Source organism: Equus przewalskii, chromosome 16 (assembly GCF_037783145.1).
Source record: "Equus przewalskii isolate Varuska chromosome 16, EquPr2, whole genome shotgun sequence".
Lineage (NCBI taxonomy): Eukaryota > Metazoa > Chordata > Mammalia > Perissodactyla > Equidae > Equus > Equus przewalskii.
The window spans coordinates 77,028,761-77,045,325 of record NC_091846.1 but is presented as its reverse complement, the minus strand read 5'-3'; positions in this window follow the sequence as shown (position 1 = coordinate 77,045,325).

The window sequence follows — 16,565 nt, the reverse complement described above, 5'->3', positions numbered from 1 at the left end:
ATAGCTGGCACCTCATTTTTTCCTGCATGTATCTCCCATGGCTTATGGCCAAAGGCCTGTACAGAGAAGCTCGGGCCTACAAACCTGGAATCTTCAAAACAAATTAGGCTGGAATGCATATTTTAAAAGAAAAGTTCCCTGTTTGATATTGATTGTCACTAAAATCTCAGGCTCATGACATAAGGAGTCACATCACTTTCAGATCTCTAAGAACATATTTCTTTCAAGATCATTTCCCCAAGAGTGGCCCATATTCAAATGAAGCAATTGATTTAATTTACGAAATCTTTTTGAGAAAGGCAACAAAACTAAAAAGATAAATAAATGCAAAAGAAACATCGTTCATTAATTTATCTTGCTGAGTCCTCCATATAGCAGTATTTAAAAATCATAGAAGTAGTTTGCTCCTATCTAGTGATAGGTATGGATCTCCGTGAGGAAGCTAGCCATGTTCTTTTGACCCTGACGTATTCACAAGTCTTCTTTTTCTAAAAGCAAAGGTTTTGTTTTTCCCCTAGACAACGAGTCCAGGTCGAATCTTCTTTTCCAAGCAGCTAAAATAATCCAAGAAAGTCCGGTCCACCCTGCCCTGGAGTCATCTCTGCCCTCTCTCACAGCTCACTCCCTTGGTGGCACTCACCTACAAGGCCAGGACGTATCCGACTGGTGCTGCCCAACCTCCGGGCTCTCACTCCTCCCACCTCCATCTCAGCCCTGCCTCCAAAACAGTGTTGCTGTGTGTGGACCTGACCTGACAAAGTGGAATAGTTCCAGGAGCATCTTGTCACATCTGTGGCCTGGCATACCTCCCGCATTGAACAGTTGTGTTTGTCAATGCTTCTGGAGAAAATTCCAAAGAATGTGTGCTTGCCAGGCCTTGAGAAGACACTGACATTTCTCTCATTTTGGTGATGAATTGACCATACTTTTGAAAAGAAAACACCCACGCGCTATGTTAGAACACTAATCTAAGAATGTTGGCGTCGTTCTCATTTGACACTTTCAGTCACTAGACTTTATCACCCCTGGAAGCAGCTTGCCCTGGTAAGCTCCAAGTTTAACAGTTCTATCTTCTGTCTTGCAAAACATCTATTCCCCTTTAGCTTCCATCCAGAAACAATAATCTATTAATCCTTTTCTTAACAGACAGCCATTCAAATATTTCAATTAATTGATCTCCCCGGTCTTTAGGAGAAATCCCCAGTCTTCCAAACGTGATTCACATGGTGTGATTTTGAGTCCATACTCCAGGACGGCCTCCCTGCAGGGCCAAGCAGGACTGTACTCCACGTGTCCTTCAGTCTCTATCAAGCTGACATCACTTCCCACGGCCCAGGACACAGGCCTTGTGCCCTGGCCTCAGTTCATCATCCACTAAATCCCTGACCCTTTCTTATGGAAGCTGCTGCTGGCAGGGCCCTTCTGTCCTCCATCTTGGATTTATGCAATTATATGTTCTCAGACCCAAGAGTTAAAATTCATCATGTTTAGAGTTGGCCATTGCACCAGCCCTGTCAAGTCCTCTCTGCATCTTGGTTCTTGGTCCATTGAGGCGCATCCTAGAAGCAGCAGCAGACGGCCAAGCAGGCAGTTTAAACCTCTCCAAGTACTATATACTGAGCACCGGTGGGGTGCTCTGAAATCTGGGACCTGGGAAGGTTCACACTTTGCTCGCCAGCATTCCCATATGGGTGCACACCACACAGCTTGGACAGGACAAGGAGGGGACGTCGGGGGCTCGAGGGCCAGCTCTTTGCTGTTGCCACCTCCATAGCTGTCACTGCCCCTATCTCTGAAAACCAGCAATTCCCACTCAATAGGTCGTGGGCCACTATTTTGGGAAGTACACAAGCCCCAAACCTCCTGATATTAATATAGGGTATAGACAAGCTAGTTTTTAGGGTGGACTCTTAGATTGTGAACCCAATAAGGATAGAGATCCTATCTGTTCCTTCTCTATTCCCTCCCAGAGCAGCTCCTAAACAGCTACAAGCACTGTAGCTGTTTAATTAGTATTTCAAGAATAATGGATGGAGGGATCCCAACTTTTGTGTCCTTTGCCATTTGTCAGGGAAATTCTATTGAAATCAGGTAAATCTTGCTGAAATTGTTTCTTTTTTCACTATTCCAATTGGCTTCCTTCACCAACAAATTGAGATTAATTGATAACTAGGAACATTGAGTGTGATCCTGTCAACCCACCAGACTTCCTGGTTGTCCATTTTTTTAAATGAAAACAAGTTCTTTCAGCTCAGTTAAGGTCATTCCTAGGCTTTTATGATTTTTGTCCTTTAGAGTGAATGGTTTGACTGTCACATGCACTCGGTCGTCATATTTGCACATCCCCTATTTGTGAATTAGCCTCCTCACTAAATGCATTTGTAACTCCGGACTCAAGCCTGGCAGTGCTCTCGTGGTCACTGGCAGACACGCACAGAGTGACCAAACATCTGAGCTGCTCGGCGTGAGCTCTCAGCTGAGATTGAGCAAGGCGGCCCTCTGTCTTCCTCTTTTAGCTCAGAGTGTAAGCAAGCTTGCTTTTGGTAGTCTATTTAGTGCCATTTTTCACGTTTTTGCGGGATTTTTGGTGCTTTCAGGGTTAAAGTGGCCCTGAGCACGGTGCTGAAGTGCCATCCAGGGCCCCTAAGCTCGGGAAGGCTGTGACGTATCTCACAGAGAAGCCAGGTGTGTTCAATGAGCTTCCTTCAGACACGAGTGGTAGTGCTGATGGCCAGGAGCTCTATGTTAATGAATCAACAACATATTTAAATAAGGTGTCTTTCAGGAGAAACACACATAAAACAAGGTTCTGAACTGAGTGGTTGACGAACATGTGTGACCAGAGGCTCACAGGAACCTAACCCTGTATCTCCGCCGGGAGCAAAGGTTCAGACTTCAGTAGTTCAGTGTTCTTGGTGACTTTGTAGAAGATAACTGCTGTGGATAAGAAGAATCGACTGTATTTCATACATCCATCAATATTTTTTCTTTCTCTGATTCTCCCATTCCTCACACTGCTTTTTTATGTATGTGATTGTGTTCTTAGATTAAAATGAATTTAAATGGGACAAAAGAGATAAATTGATCGCAGCTAACATCCAACCGGAGGAGAAGAAGCTGTGCCTGACACCACAGAGGTGGAGACATAAAATAAGCTGCAACTGATTAAGTGGCTGCTCTGTACAGGCCCCACATAAAGGACACGGGGCGTCATTCCCTTAAGTGTTCACAGCAACCGCCTTGTGAGGTGGCAATCGCCACCTGCAGTGATTTATGTTTGAAAACATTGAAATTTTGATGGATTAGGGAAATTCCCAGGGTGACATAGTGAGGAAGTCAGAATTGAACTTCAAACCCTGGTCTGTCTAATTCCAAAGTCTACACCCTGAACTACCTGCACCTGTCTCCAAGGTCTAAAGAAATTAAAGCAATTTCCTCCTGGGATGTTCCCTCCCATGGTGACACCACTATGTCACTAGCCTCCAGTTGAAAACATAAAAACATTTCCACACGGTAATTATTTGAACATTTCAGCTTCTTTAATGACCTATAGTGTGTTAAGGATGTATGTGTGTGTGTGTGTGTGTATGTGTACAGGAGACAGAGAGACGAGAGAGAATCATTCATTGGACATGTATGTCCCTTTTTCTCTTGTCTTATCTTCTTTCCCTTCTCATCCTCATTTACTTAAGAAAAAATGCATGGAAATTACCCAGATTTATTTTTCCTTAGGTTTTGTGTACTGAATAAACCAGCAGGACTGTTACTAACCAGCCCGCCTCCCTTTCAGACTTCTTTTGATAACAGCTCTATGTAACACTCTGTCCACGTGTTCTCTATAAATCAATGTTGGGTGGGTCACACGTGGGCCATTCTTGTTTCTAACATCCTCCTGCTTCCTGGCAAGCTCTTTTTACCTCAGTGCTGTAGCAGGAAATAATAACCCAGAAAGACTTAATTATTAAAACAGGAACAGTAAGAGCAAGGCTTTTCTCTGCAACACTGCAGACATAATTGAAACAGACTGTGCCCAAGCTTCTCGTGTCAGTTTTCACAATGTGTTCCTTATAAGATGTGTAGAGAGGAAACTTTTTGTCTTTTATCTTTTTCAAAAGAAAGAGAGGGGAAAAGTCTATTATGCTCACAGCATCAACTTATGTGAGGGAAGTACTAGGTGTTTATATGTTGGATCTGATATAACCATTTAGAGAGTTCAGCTGGCACGGATGGAAAGCGTGCACATGGGAACACACGCCTGCAAGGAGTCCATCCCCAGTGCCGAGGACAGAAAGTCCTTCAGGTGAAGCTCGTTGTCAAAGCTCATACACAAGGCAAGCCGTGGCCCCCTTTGCACTGGGAGAGTTGAGAGGCTAATATTATGCTATTTTGTCTCCTTCCTGGCCCTTGCCACTCTGAACTGATCTCGAGTATTTGCGCATTTGCTGTTTGGAGTGGCGACACCATCCCCTGCATAGCGAGCGGGGTGGAAGCTCTTTGCTACATTCCCGCCTCCGCCTAAGTTTGGCACATAGTACTGACAAGTTCCATAAGTACGTGTCCAATGAACGGTTATCAGAAACCAACAGGTGTCAGACAGAAAGCTTTGGAGAAACGGCCTGTTTCAGTGCATACGCTGGAAGAGAAAAGGAAGTCCAGCTTGCCCATCAACTTGCTGTTGAAGTACCATCAGTTAGTTAATTTCAGCCTCCAATGATCTGGGTGTCAAATAAGCCATTTAACCATTCAGTCCTATATACCTGAAAAGAGAAGTGTGAAAAAATTTTTAATTGGTCTGGAAACTTACGTGCAGGAAACTCTGCTCATTTATTGTACTGGCTGATGTGAGGAATTCCGGAAAATTGGTGGATAATTTTATGCCAATTCTTCTATGATTAATTTGAACTCACCTTTAGGTATGACTTATATGAAAAACAGAATATTGCTGTTGTCATATCCAATACTCTTTTATAATAAATCACGTGTTAAATCATTTCATAAGCGCCTATCATGAAAATAAGGCATATTTACTACGTTCAAACTTTAGTAATGCTCTTCTACTTTGTAAAGTATCCTACAGTATTTCCCTCCCATCCCCACACAGGAAAGAGGAGTGGAGGAACAAAGTTAAAATAACATAGCAGATTCTGCACCTCATCCTGCCCCCCAGGATGAATCCAGTTTTACAATGAGTATTTCTCTTGTAAGATAATGTGGCTCGTCTTTCACAAGGTGAGTAAACATCACTAATGCACTAACACGCCCTTGGCAATACATTTGTTTTCTGCTGGCTTATTTTAATGTTTGTGGCTAAAATCGAGTTGATATTTCTCCACAAATACAGCACTTTATGTCATCAACTTTCTGAGGAAACTGACGTCAATCCCAGCTGATGAATAGCCAGTGATTAAAAATAAATTGTTTTTGAATGACGTGCCATCATAATAACGTCTAAAATCTCCACAGAAACCATAAACAGGGGCGGCCAGGGCCAGCGTCTGTCTGCGTGTGTGGTGAGGCATGCCTTCGTCAGCCGGCCCGATCTGCACAGGCTTCTAGAAAACACAGTTTCTGTGAAATCTAGGTTGTCAGCATGAAAAGAAAGTTGGCAGAACATGGGGTTCTGTTGCTAGGCGATCCTTGGCAAATGTGATACGTGCACATTACGGCGTTTGCAGACACCTTCGGGAGAGGAAAGATTCCAACCGGAGGGGAACACAGTTTCCGCGAGATGGGCAGAAGTCCGCAGGTGCGAGGGTCGGGCATCCGCGCTGCCTGCCTGGGAAGCCCAGGCCTGGGCCTGCCCTAGTCCTAGTTTGTGAGTAGCCGCCTCGCTTGGGAAATAAAATTAAGTTCTGTTTAATATTTTGAGTCTAAGTACTTTCTGCCTGTGTCTACTGTTGCCTAACCTTTGAAAGGGAGAGGGTGATGGTTCTGCTGTGTTTCCATTGACCACTATGTGGAAAAGGAACTTTAGTAACAGCCATATGCCCAGGTGAGCAAGGTTACAGGGCTTTTTGAGTGCAAAAGAAAAGGGAAAAAATATTATTTAATACTACCGCATGGACTGTGGGGCAAAGGTCTGGGAAAATGCCAGGGGTCTGGCGATTTTTAGGATGAAGTTCCATCCAGTCAGACTGGGAGAGATCGGTTGGTCCAATCTCCTGTTTACATATCAGAAGACCTGGATGCGGAGGGGTTAAAGGGGCGGCCACCGTCACAGGAGTAACCAATGACCCCCCTGGGACCTGCGTCTAGCCTTTAAGCCTCTGCAGGGCATCCTTCAATATGTGGCCATGTCGCTGTGATAAACCACACGATAAAATATAGACACTGATCTTTGAGAATCGTAGAACCTTAATGTATTATCTCTGTAGCTCCAACGAAAGTTACCCCTAACGATCCAGCAAAGACTGTTCTAAATTAAGAGAAACTCGAATGAAGGATTTGGTTACAGTGTGACTGGCTTGCTTGGTGGAGTTGCCACGGCCACTTTTGCGTGCTCTGTTCTTTCAGTTGGTTTGGTCGTAGACACTTTCTTCTGCTTTTAACTAAATAAATCGTATTTTCTGGGCCAGTTGTTCTCAGTGAGAATTGACACCTTCGTTCAGATATTCTCAGCGCTTCAACCTGACACATGTGCCCATGGTAACAATATGGCTCTTTCTGGATTTTTTTGTATCAACGTTGTACTCAGTTATTCCTGCTTCCAAGTAACCATTGCACACGCATGCTGTGAGGTGTTCACCAGGTTGATCAGCAATCAGGAAACTGACAGGAGTAATCAGATGGGAGAAAATATTTCAGAACAATATGTTATTCTAAAATTGAGACATTCTCTACTAAGAAATCATGAGCCTGACAGTTAAAAATTGCTTGATAGGGATGTCCAACATCCATATCATTTCAATGTGGACTACTTTACCACATATAAAAGAACAGCATAATTGAAAGCCTCTCATAGTCTTTAATCCTCCACGATTGACACTCTTAAAATTGTGTTGTTAACAAATAGGAAAATCTCCAATGCAAGGATTTTTTTTTTGAGGAAGATAGGCCCTGAGCAAACATCTGTGCCACAAATCCTCCTCTTTTTGCTGAGGAAGACTGGCCCTGAGCTAACATCTGTGCCCATCTTCCTCCACTTTATATGTGGGACGCCTGCCACAGCATGGCTTGCCAAGTGGTGTATAAGTCCGTGCCCAGGATCTGAACTGGCGAACCCCAGGACGCTGAAGTGGAGTGTGCAAAATTAACTGCTACGCTGCTGGGCTGGCTCCCAGTGAAAGGGTTTTTGAAGCCTCTCTCAGAGGTTAATTCAGGAGCTTTGAGACTGAAGAGCTCATTCTCTGGCAGCATTTAGACCTGGCTGGGTTGGAAGCCTGGCTGTTACCCACTAGCTGTGACCCTGGACAAGTGACGGTCTCTTTAAGTTTCCACTTATTCATCTGTAAAATGTGGAAGATAAAGCTGCCTGCCTCTCAGGGTAGTCACAGGGATTAAATGAGTTAATATGTGTCAAGTGCTTAGTACAATAAATATTTGTTATCATTTCTTCATCTGTAGAATTAAGATCGTAAAAATACCTACCTGTGGGACTGTTGTGAGAATTAAATGAAATGTGTCAAGTGCCTAGAATATGCTTCATAACTATTAGTTAAAATGACGATGGTAATGAGCCTCCATTTTAGTGAATTAAAAAGATTATGGAGTCCATATTATTATCGTGGAAGTCCTCAATCGCCTCCCCCCTCGCGGTCTAGACCCCTGTTGATCCAGACTCTCTCTTTGTAAGAAGGCTTACCCAAGAGAAGTCTTCCAGAAGAAAAGCATACCTAACTTGAAAGTGTATATTCAGCATATGGGAGCTTCTGCTCATTCCCAAGGCCCTGAGATCTGTTTCAACTTCTCTCACCTGACCTAAATCTATGCGACCACGTTACGCAAGCTACAGATTTTATATCAGCAAAAAGGTGCATCATACCCTAAGAGCAAGTGCTCTCTCCTGAGGGCAGGTTGGTAAAAGCTACAGTACAATACAGCTTCCAAGTCAAACAGTCTGTCTCAGCAAAAGAAAGCTATAATTAGACTCAATGAGTTTACCACTATTTTCAATTCACAAATGATATGAATTACCAAAATTTATAAAGATGATCTAGCTGTAGTCACAATCATCAATGAAAGAAGGTGGGTTCTGTCATCACAAAAATCACTGGTTTGGTGCTTTTACAGATGGAAAATAATTGCAAGATTAAGGCCAATTATTGCTGCTAATTTAAAATTTCACAACCAAAATTTGTACATCCATCAGATTTTAAAGCACTTAATATTTAGTAAATAGTTACCATTTTTTTGTTCTATTTTGTACAAACACTTCAAAGAAGGAGATACTTTGTTTTAAAGGACGAAGGGTCTGGAATTAAAAATCATTTAAATGTTTACTCCTAAGAGGCAAGGAGGCATTAGAGGGGGAGATGTGGGCAAGGAATGGGGTTCCCACTTATTCACCAGTTTTTTTCGGAACTGTTGGGTGACACATCTTTGTTATTTCCCTGGTCACAAAGGAATTAAATCACAAATTAATTTTAAAGCTATGAAACAGAAAAACCACTACTGCCTATAATTACCTAAACAAAAATTTTTTTTTTAACTCTAGGATAAAAATCGAAACCAGAGTTGTATAATATAGAGAAAATAATGATAATAAAACACTGCCTATGAAAATCTGTGCCACACAGCTAAAACAACACTCACAGGATAATTAACAGGCTTAAGTATTTATTTATATTAATAAACAAGGAGTGAAAACCAAAGAAATAAACATGAAATTGAATAAATTAGAAAAGAACAATAAAACCCTACCTAACACAGCAGATGGAAGGGACTAACAAATATAAAAATAGAAATTTATGAATCAGAAGAGAAAAAACAGTAAAAGTGTTAAAGAATAAGAATCTTGGAAAAATTAAGACATGGATACACTCACATGAACTTATTCATAGAAACAAAAAGGCTAAAGCACAAATACGCAAAGTTTTAAACGGTTAATGAGGGGAAAACAGAAATACAAAAAAATTGTATGAATTGTAAAAGATTATTGTGGTCAAATCTATACACATAAATGTGAGAATCAGGATGAATAGATGATTTGGGAACACTAACAAAACTGACTCCAGATGACAGAAATGTGACAGCAATAAACAAAATAGACAAATTATCAAAGGAAGAAATAACGACAGTTGACAAAGAGCTGCCTCCCACTCTGGCGGGCTCAGAGAGTTTCGCAGGGGAATCCCAACGATCTTTCAATATTCGGATAACTTCAGTACTATTAAAATTGCTTCCGAGCATAGAAAAAGCTTCTGAATTCTTTTTATAAGGCTAGCATGGGCAGGAAAGGGAAATAAATTACAGGTGCATCTCATTTATGAACAATGAAACAAAAATACTAAATTGAATATTAGCTTACTAAATCCAAATTTATATTTTTAAAACAACCCTCTGAAGAGTGAGGGGGGTCTATTTTAAGAATTCAAAAATGAGTCAATATTAGAAAATCTATTAATATAATTTTTATATGAAAGTAGTAAAAGAAAAAAATCACAAGCTAATCTCCAGGGATGTTGAAAAGACATTTATTAAAATTTAACATCTATTCTCAATTTAACAAAATATCTTACCAAAGTAAGAATAAATTGATAAAAACGAGATACAAATATTTCTATATATCAACCCCAAATCCAACATAGTATCCTGCTTAAAAGGCAAACACGAGGCCTGCTCCTGTGAACATCTGCCACAAGCAATGATGTTCATTGTCATATTTGTCACGTTGTTTTGGAGAAACTAGCTGCGTCGTTAGATAAGAGGAAGGGATAAGAGATGTAAATTTAGGGAAAAAGAGGCAAAAATAAATAAATTCATGAACAGATTCAATATATACATGAATTTAGTAAGTGATAAAGATGGTCTTCATAATCATTTGGGAAAGGTTGTCTGATTATCTAATAAATGATGTTGGAACAACTGAATCGCCATCTGCAAGAAAAAATAATGAAGTGAGATTCCCTTCCTCATTGCCAACACCAAAATAACTCTCAGCTGGATTAAATATTTGTTAAAAACAACAAAAATAAATCCCTATAAACATATAAATAATAAAGGTTCACATGAAGACTTTTCTCAAGATTATTTAGAAAGGAGAAAGCTTTTCTAAGAATGCCAAAAACTCAGAAAACTCAAAGAAAGGGTTCATAAATGTATTACATTGTACGTTTTAGGACCCTTCATTAATAAAAACACCAAAAAACAGAGTAACGACTTATTCAGAAAAAATATTTTTAACATAAATTCCAGTGCTATAAATTGAAAACATGAGACTAGTTAACCTCTAAAATTCCTTCCAGCACTAAATTTCCACTAACTTAATGTATTTAATGCAATTTACATTTATTGAGCCATATACACTAAGCTTACCCTGGTATATAAAACAAAAAATCTGTGCTGAGTTCCTTACCCGCAAAAGAATCTAGAGTTTGGTTGAAGCAGCAAGATAAATATATGAGATAGTTAGAAGGGCTTGACAGAATGATCATCAGGAATTCTGGAAAGATGGTGTTGGTGGTGTCTGCATTGTTTTTGACCTTCCGGAAAGCCTATATAAAAATTGCAATTAGGTGATCCAAAAAAATCCATCAAAAACATTTTTTTAAAAAAAATTGTTACCTGAGCTAGCAACTGTTGCCAGTCTTCTCCTTTTTTTCTTTCTTCCCAAAGCCCCCCAGTACACAGTTGTATATTCTTGTTGCGAGTGCCTCTGGTTGTGTTATGCGGGACGCTGCCGAAGCAGAGCACGTGCACTGAACCGCTCGACCATAGGGCTGGCCCCCATCCAAAACATTTATAATAAAATGGAATAATAAGGTAGCCCCACAAAGCCCAAATACAAGCTGCTGGAACAAGCCATCAACATCCACAAGGCCTGCATGCTATGGACATGTATGTGGGGGGGATGTAGGAAGCAATGGGGATTGTGGACGGAAGAAACCCCCAAAGAGCCGCTAGATAGACGACGGGAGCTGTGTTGTTTTGGGAGGGTTTTTCCTGCCTCTGAGTGCGAGGGGTCTGAGGTAACGTCTAAAGGGGCGTGATCTAGACTGTGAACCCTTGGAAATGTCTTCCAGAGCAGGCAGCCTTCCAGGTCAGCCCCTGTACTGAGGAGGAGCTGCTGAGAACGATCATAACTGGATAGGATAATGACAGTAGAAGAGAAAGAAAGAGAAACTCCGAGCTGAAGTGGAGGACAGGGACAGAGACATGCAATGTCAAAAAGCAATTCACCATAGTTTTTAAAGCTATACAAAACAACAGAAGAAGGTAAGAAATCAATCTACAGCAAACCTCCTTCAAAAAATTCAGGAAAACTAAATTCGCATAAAAAGAGCAACAGGAAAGTATGGAAGTTAAATTCCATATAAAGTTACTCTAAGAAAAGACTAGAATAAGGATCAGAGTAACATCCCTATAGAAAATGAAGGCACAACAGAAAGACTTTCTCAGAAAACGTAACAAAACTGTAAGGCAGGGCCCAGCCTGGTGGCATAGGGGTTAAATTTGCACACTTCCCTTTGGTGGCCTGGGGTTTGCCAGTTTGGAACCCAGGCACGGACCTACACACCACTCGAGCCATACTGTGGCAGGCATCCCATATACAAAATAGAGGAAGATTGGCACAGATGCTAGCTCAAGGACAATCTTCCTCAGGCAAAAAGAAGAGGATTGGCAACAGATGTTAGCTTAGGGCCAATTTTCCTCACACACACACAAAAGAATGCTGTAAGGTACAATTTAAAAATAAGGTAAAATTTTAAAGAAAATCACACAAGACGTAAAAGAACAAAAATCAGAATTACAAAAAAATCAAAAGTGAGGTGGAAGAACTCAACAAATAATTATAAATATAAAATAAAAATTTTAGAAATACAGGCTAAACCAAAAAGAACACACAATTGAATGTACACAACTTATACTATGCTGAAGTGAAATAGAAGGTAAAAAGGAAAAAGAAATTGAAAAGAAATGAAGATAATAAAGAGAATGAAAGTGACAAACATTGAGGATGGGCAAAGATGATCCAATATGTTAATACTAGGAGTCTCTGAAGCGTGAAATCAAAGCAGGAGGTAATAATGAACACTAAAAGCTGTAATAGATAAAAACATTCCTTCAATTAAAAAACAGATTTGAACTTATAAACTGAAATAACACAAGATGAAGCTCAGAATATAACTGAAACAACCAAGACACGTTCTAGTAAAACTACTGAATTTTACAGAAAAAAAGATAATTCTTTGGCTTTTTAGGCAAAACAAGGCGTGGCTCTTCCAGGAAAGAAAATTGGGATATAATCTGATTGGTTTTTTTCCAGAAACAACATTTTGTGCCAGAAGAAAATGGAGTAACATATTTAAACTACTCAAGGAGAGAGAATGTGAGCCAAGAATTTGCTACCCAGCCAAACTGACCTTCAAATACACGAGACACAAACAGTAACCAACACTGATAAATCTAGAGAATTTTCTTCCCTGAGCTCTTCCTACTGAATCTACTAGAGAACAAGTTTCAGAGAACCAAAATGACTACAGAAAACCCACCATAAGAATTAGCAGAGAAAACTAAGTGTATAATTACTGATAGAAGTAAGACTAAATGAGGAATAAAGGAGAGAGCACAGCATAAAAGGGTTCTATGACATGATTGTAAAATGCAATATAAAAATTGGAAAGATAAAGTACAATATAAAAATTTTAACTATTTTTCATAATCAAAATTATAATTTTGGCAGCTAAGTATTATTCTGAGACTGTTATTTGTGTAATATGGGAAGCAATGAGTAGTTACAGGATGTTATAATTATCATCATTTTTGTCTTTGAGAGCCATGATTCTTGGTGTGGAAGAATGGAGACAGAAATTTAACATGGAAGAGGTCAAATATAAACTCTTTAGGCCTGAATTTAAATTGCAAACATTGGTATGTACTTCAGTATTTTATCTTTAAATAGATAATTAGGTTATCTATCTATCTGTCTATCCATCCATCCATTTTTCCCAACTCTTTCCACCAAGAAGTCCTAAAAGCAATGACCAACCAGGTAGCAATGAACATTCCTAATGCGGAGACTGTCGCCTTGAATTACCATTTCTTGTGAAAAGAAAACTGGGCTTCTTGGAGAAATGGCTGATCCCAGGTCTGTGGTAGGAAATCTGCAATGTGAGCCTGGAACATCTTGGTGTATCAGATAGCAAGGAAGCTATCAAAAGTCAGGACAGTCTGATCAAAAGACTCAGGAGCCAATTTTTAAAGACTCCTTCTGGCCAAAGATGGAAAAATTTGAGCTTCAAAAAGGATAAAAATTACAATGACTTGAAACCCATGGAATAGGTTTAAAGTCATGAGCTCATGATGATATTAAAAAGTAATGGTTGCATCTGGGAGATGACAGGGAAAAACTTATTGTCTTGAAAACTGGGTAAGTGTAAGAAAAGAATCAGGCGGTTTTCCCGGCTTCTTAAATACAAAATGTAGTTTGGATAACCAAATAAGAGATGAGAGAATATTTCTCCTTTCAAAATGGTTCCAGTTAATTAAAAAATAATAGAAAGAGGATATCATCATTTTGCAACTGCAGTGAAGGAATGGAGCTAGGCCCTAAGCATAAACAACAGTTACTGTCAAAGTCAATGAACTTTTGGATATTCTGTGCCTTCTGATGAACAATATGACATCATTTGTGCTCTTGCTAAAGAGATCAAACCTAAGTGCGATCAAGACAGTAGATTCAGCTGTCGATCTGCAGGAGAAACAAGAGACAGAGGAGCATGTGGAACTGCACCAAGAAAATGCAATTAGCAAAATCCAGACTGAGGGAGACTGCATTAGTCAAATACTGTATCTCAGATTTCCTCAACAGTTTAATTATAAGGAAAATAGAGTGATGAACAAGGTAACGTGACTTTAAAGAGACTTAAAAGCTATACCTTGGTTCTGGGTATTTTTCTATGTATAGGCTTTATTTTACAGTAAGAAGAATTTTTAAATCTATAATATAAAAATTAAAGAAAAGCTACTATCAGATATAATTTACATTCATCCCTGTATTGATTCTGCAAATATCTAAAGAGCCTTTTGGGGGTGCCACGTGCTGGCTCTGCACTGAGTATTGGTGCTGAGAGAATGCCAGAGCGAGCCAGAGGCTAAGAGTGAAGCCTGGGAACTTTCCGAAACCTGGGATTCCCTCCAGTTAAAGGGTTTCCTTGAATCTTGCTCAGTATCCAATCAATTGAAAACAGAAGTAAAATGCTCTAAGACATTTACGCCTGAAGCGAAGATCTGAAAGTAACCATCGTCTTTGCAGGTGTAATGAAACCAGTTCTGAACACAGTGACCTGTAAGGTTGGGAACATGAGAGAGGCACTGTTCTCATCCCATGTCCCATAGGTATTTGGTCAAATCTCAAATTATAATGCAGCAGAAGATGCAAAATGGCAAAATGAACACAAATGAAGTTCCGCCCAAACACTTCCTAACAGCACTGGCCCAAAAGAAAACTTTATAGAGGAGCCTTGCATCAAATCTAGATGCCTGAAGTTTGTGTTATGAATTAGGAAGCAAAGCGGTTTGGAGCTCTTTTAAGACAAACAACAAAGGTAACATCTCTGCGTGGTTCCGGCTTATATCCACGATGTAAGACAAAGATTGTCTTTGAGGAGAGATATTAAAGGACTGTAACCAGTGGCAAAGGATTTGGTCATTGGGAACATACCTTCATTTAGCAACATTTGATCCTTTTGTTTGAAGGCATTTTCTGTTGCATTTGTGTGTGAGAAAGCAAAGTTTCTCAGCAACCGTATTGTATGCTGACTGTCTAATCTGGTAAAATGAGTGGTTTTTTTTCTAGAAAAAGGCTATGTATCTAGTTCTTATAAACTGAATCCTTCAAGTGTATATTGCTTGATTATCAGAACTGTTTGGAAATTGATAATATTTTTGACATCAGAGTTTCCAGGTGAGAGACAAGATAAAGCCAGAGGGACAGCAGGCAGAGCCTGGATTGTTTTCCTCTGCCCACAGAGGAAATACCCACAGCTTATTCCCCTTTAATCTCTTATCCTCGCCGACAAATAGAAAAACCAAATGAGTTTTCTTTTTTCACCAGCAAACCCATTGACGAGTACGATGATAAACTGGTGAAGCATATGGCGCCCAATGGGACTAATTGGTTTGGACTTGGCAAACAATGCTCCACCAAGAGAGAGGTTTCTCAAAACAAGGCAGTATGGCCAATTTTTGTCATTTCCTCCACATTTATTAATGAACAAAGCAAGCTTTTTCTAAGCCTTTCAGTGAAGCTAGTTTTATCCCTCGGCTTGAGGAGTTAATTGGGCTGGCTGTCTCTGTGTTTTCATATGCTCTCTTCCCAGTAGATAGTATCTGGTTGCTTTTGATAAGACAGTGTTCAATTCACTATATAATGCTTACAAAGCAATATTATAGGACAATACTTATGGACCAATAATAAACAGTGGCTCTTTTCTTAGCTCCTTAGACTTGAGTGATAAAACTGAGAGGATGAATTTTTGTAATTAAGTTTGCAGACTGGCAAGCTGAGCTGGGTCTACCTCTTGGATCTACCAATCACCGCGCGTTTCTGGATAAGCTAGTTAGCCTCTTTGTCTCTCTGTCTCTTCTTTCGTAAAATAGAGCTAATGGCATCTCATATTGTGATGTAGACGCTCAAAAATTTTACCCATTACGGGAAATTCTGTGCTTAGCATCACAATTTCTCCACAAAATAGACATTTCTATCAAATTAACAGTGTGTTGAGGGTTTTATTTTTTAGAATTCTTTTAATTATATATATATATATATATAAAAGTCATGTACCTATATGAAAGGGATGGCATATTTGAGCATATCTGACCTCTATTTGGGAATCAGCCTTTAATCTTGTTGGAGTATTCTTTGGTCCATCTACTTGAGAAAAATTTAGAAGGTGAAAACTTCTGGGCCCTACTTCTAACGTTGAGAGGAGAGGATGTGCCTCACTCGATTATGATTTTGTGGTCAGTGGTCCTGCCAAATGCCTTCGTGTTTGGTATGAGCAGAAGTCTCTGCCCCTGCATTTGCACACATTGGCGGGAGAGCGGTTTGGTTCCGAGCAAGATGGGGAAGTGATGTGTCTTTGTTTGTCAACATCCTTTCCCAGCTGCCCCTGTTTCACTGGGCTGCTCTTTCGGTGGAAACTTCTCCACCAGCAGCAGAGTAGCCAAGGAGAGACTGGGATGGAATACTAAACAGAAAATGGCCAAAAGATTCAACCCTGGGTTCACTGCCAGGTCAGCTGGAAGCAAGGAGAAGGAAAAAGAAGCCAGGAGAATAATGACGCTGGGAAGTGTAGAACTTGGAACGTGGACAGCCCCGAGTGGACGTGTGCCAGGGAGTGTCTGAGTGGGCACCGTGCATGAGTGCACCCCTGCGGAGGAGGAGGAAAGAGATCTCACTGTTA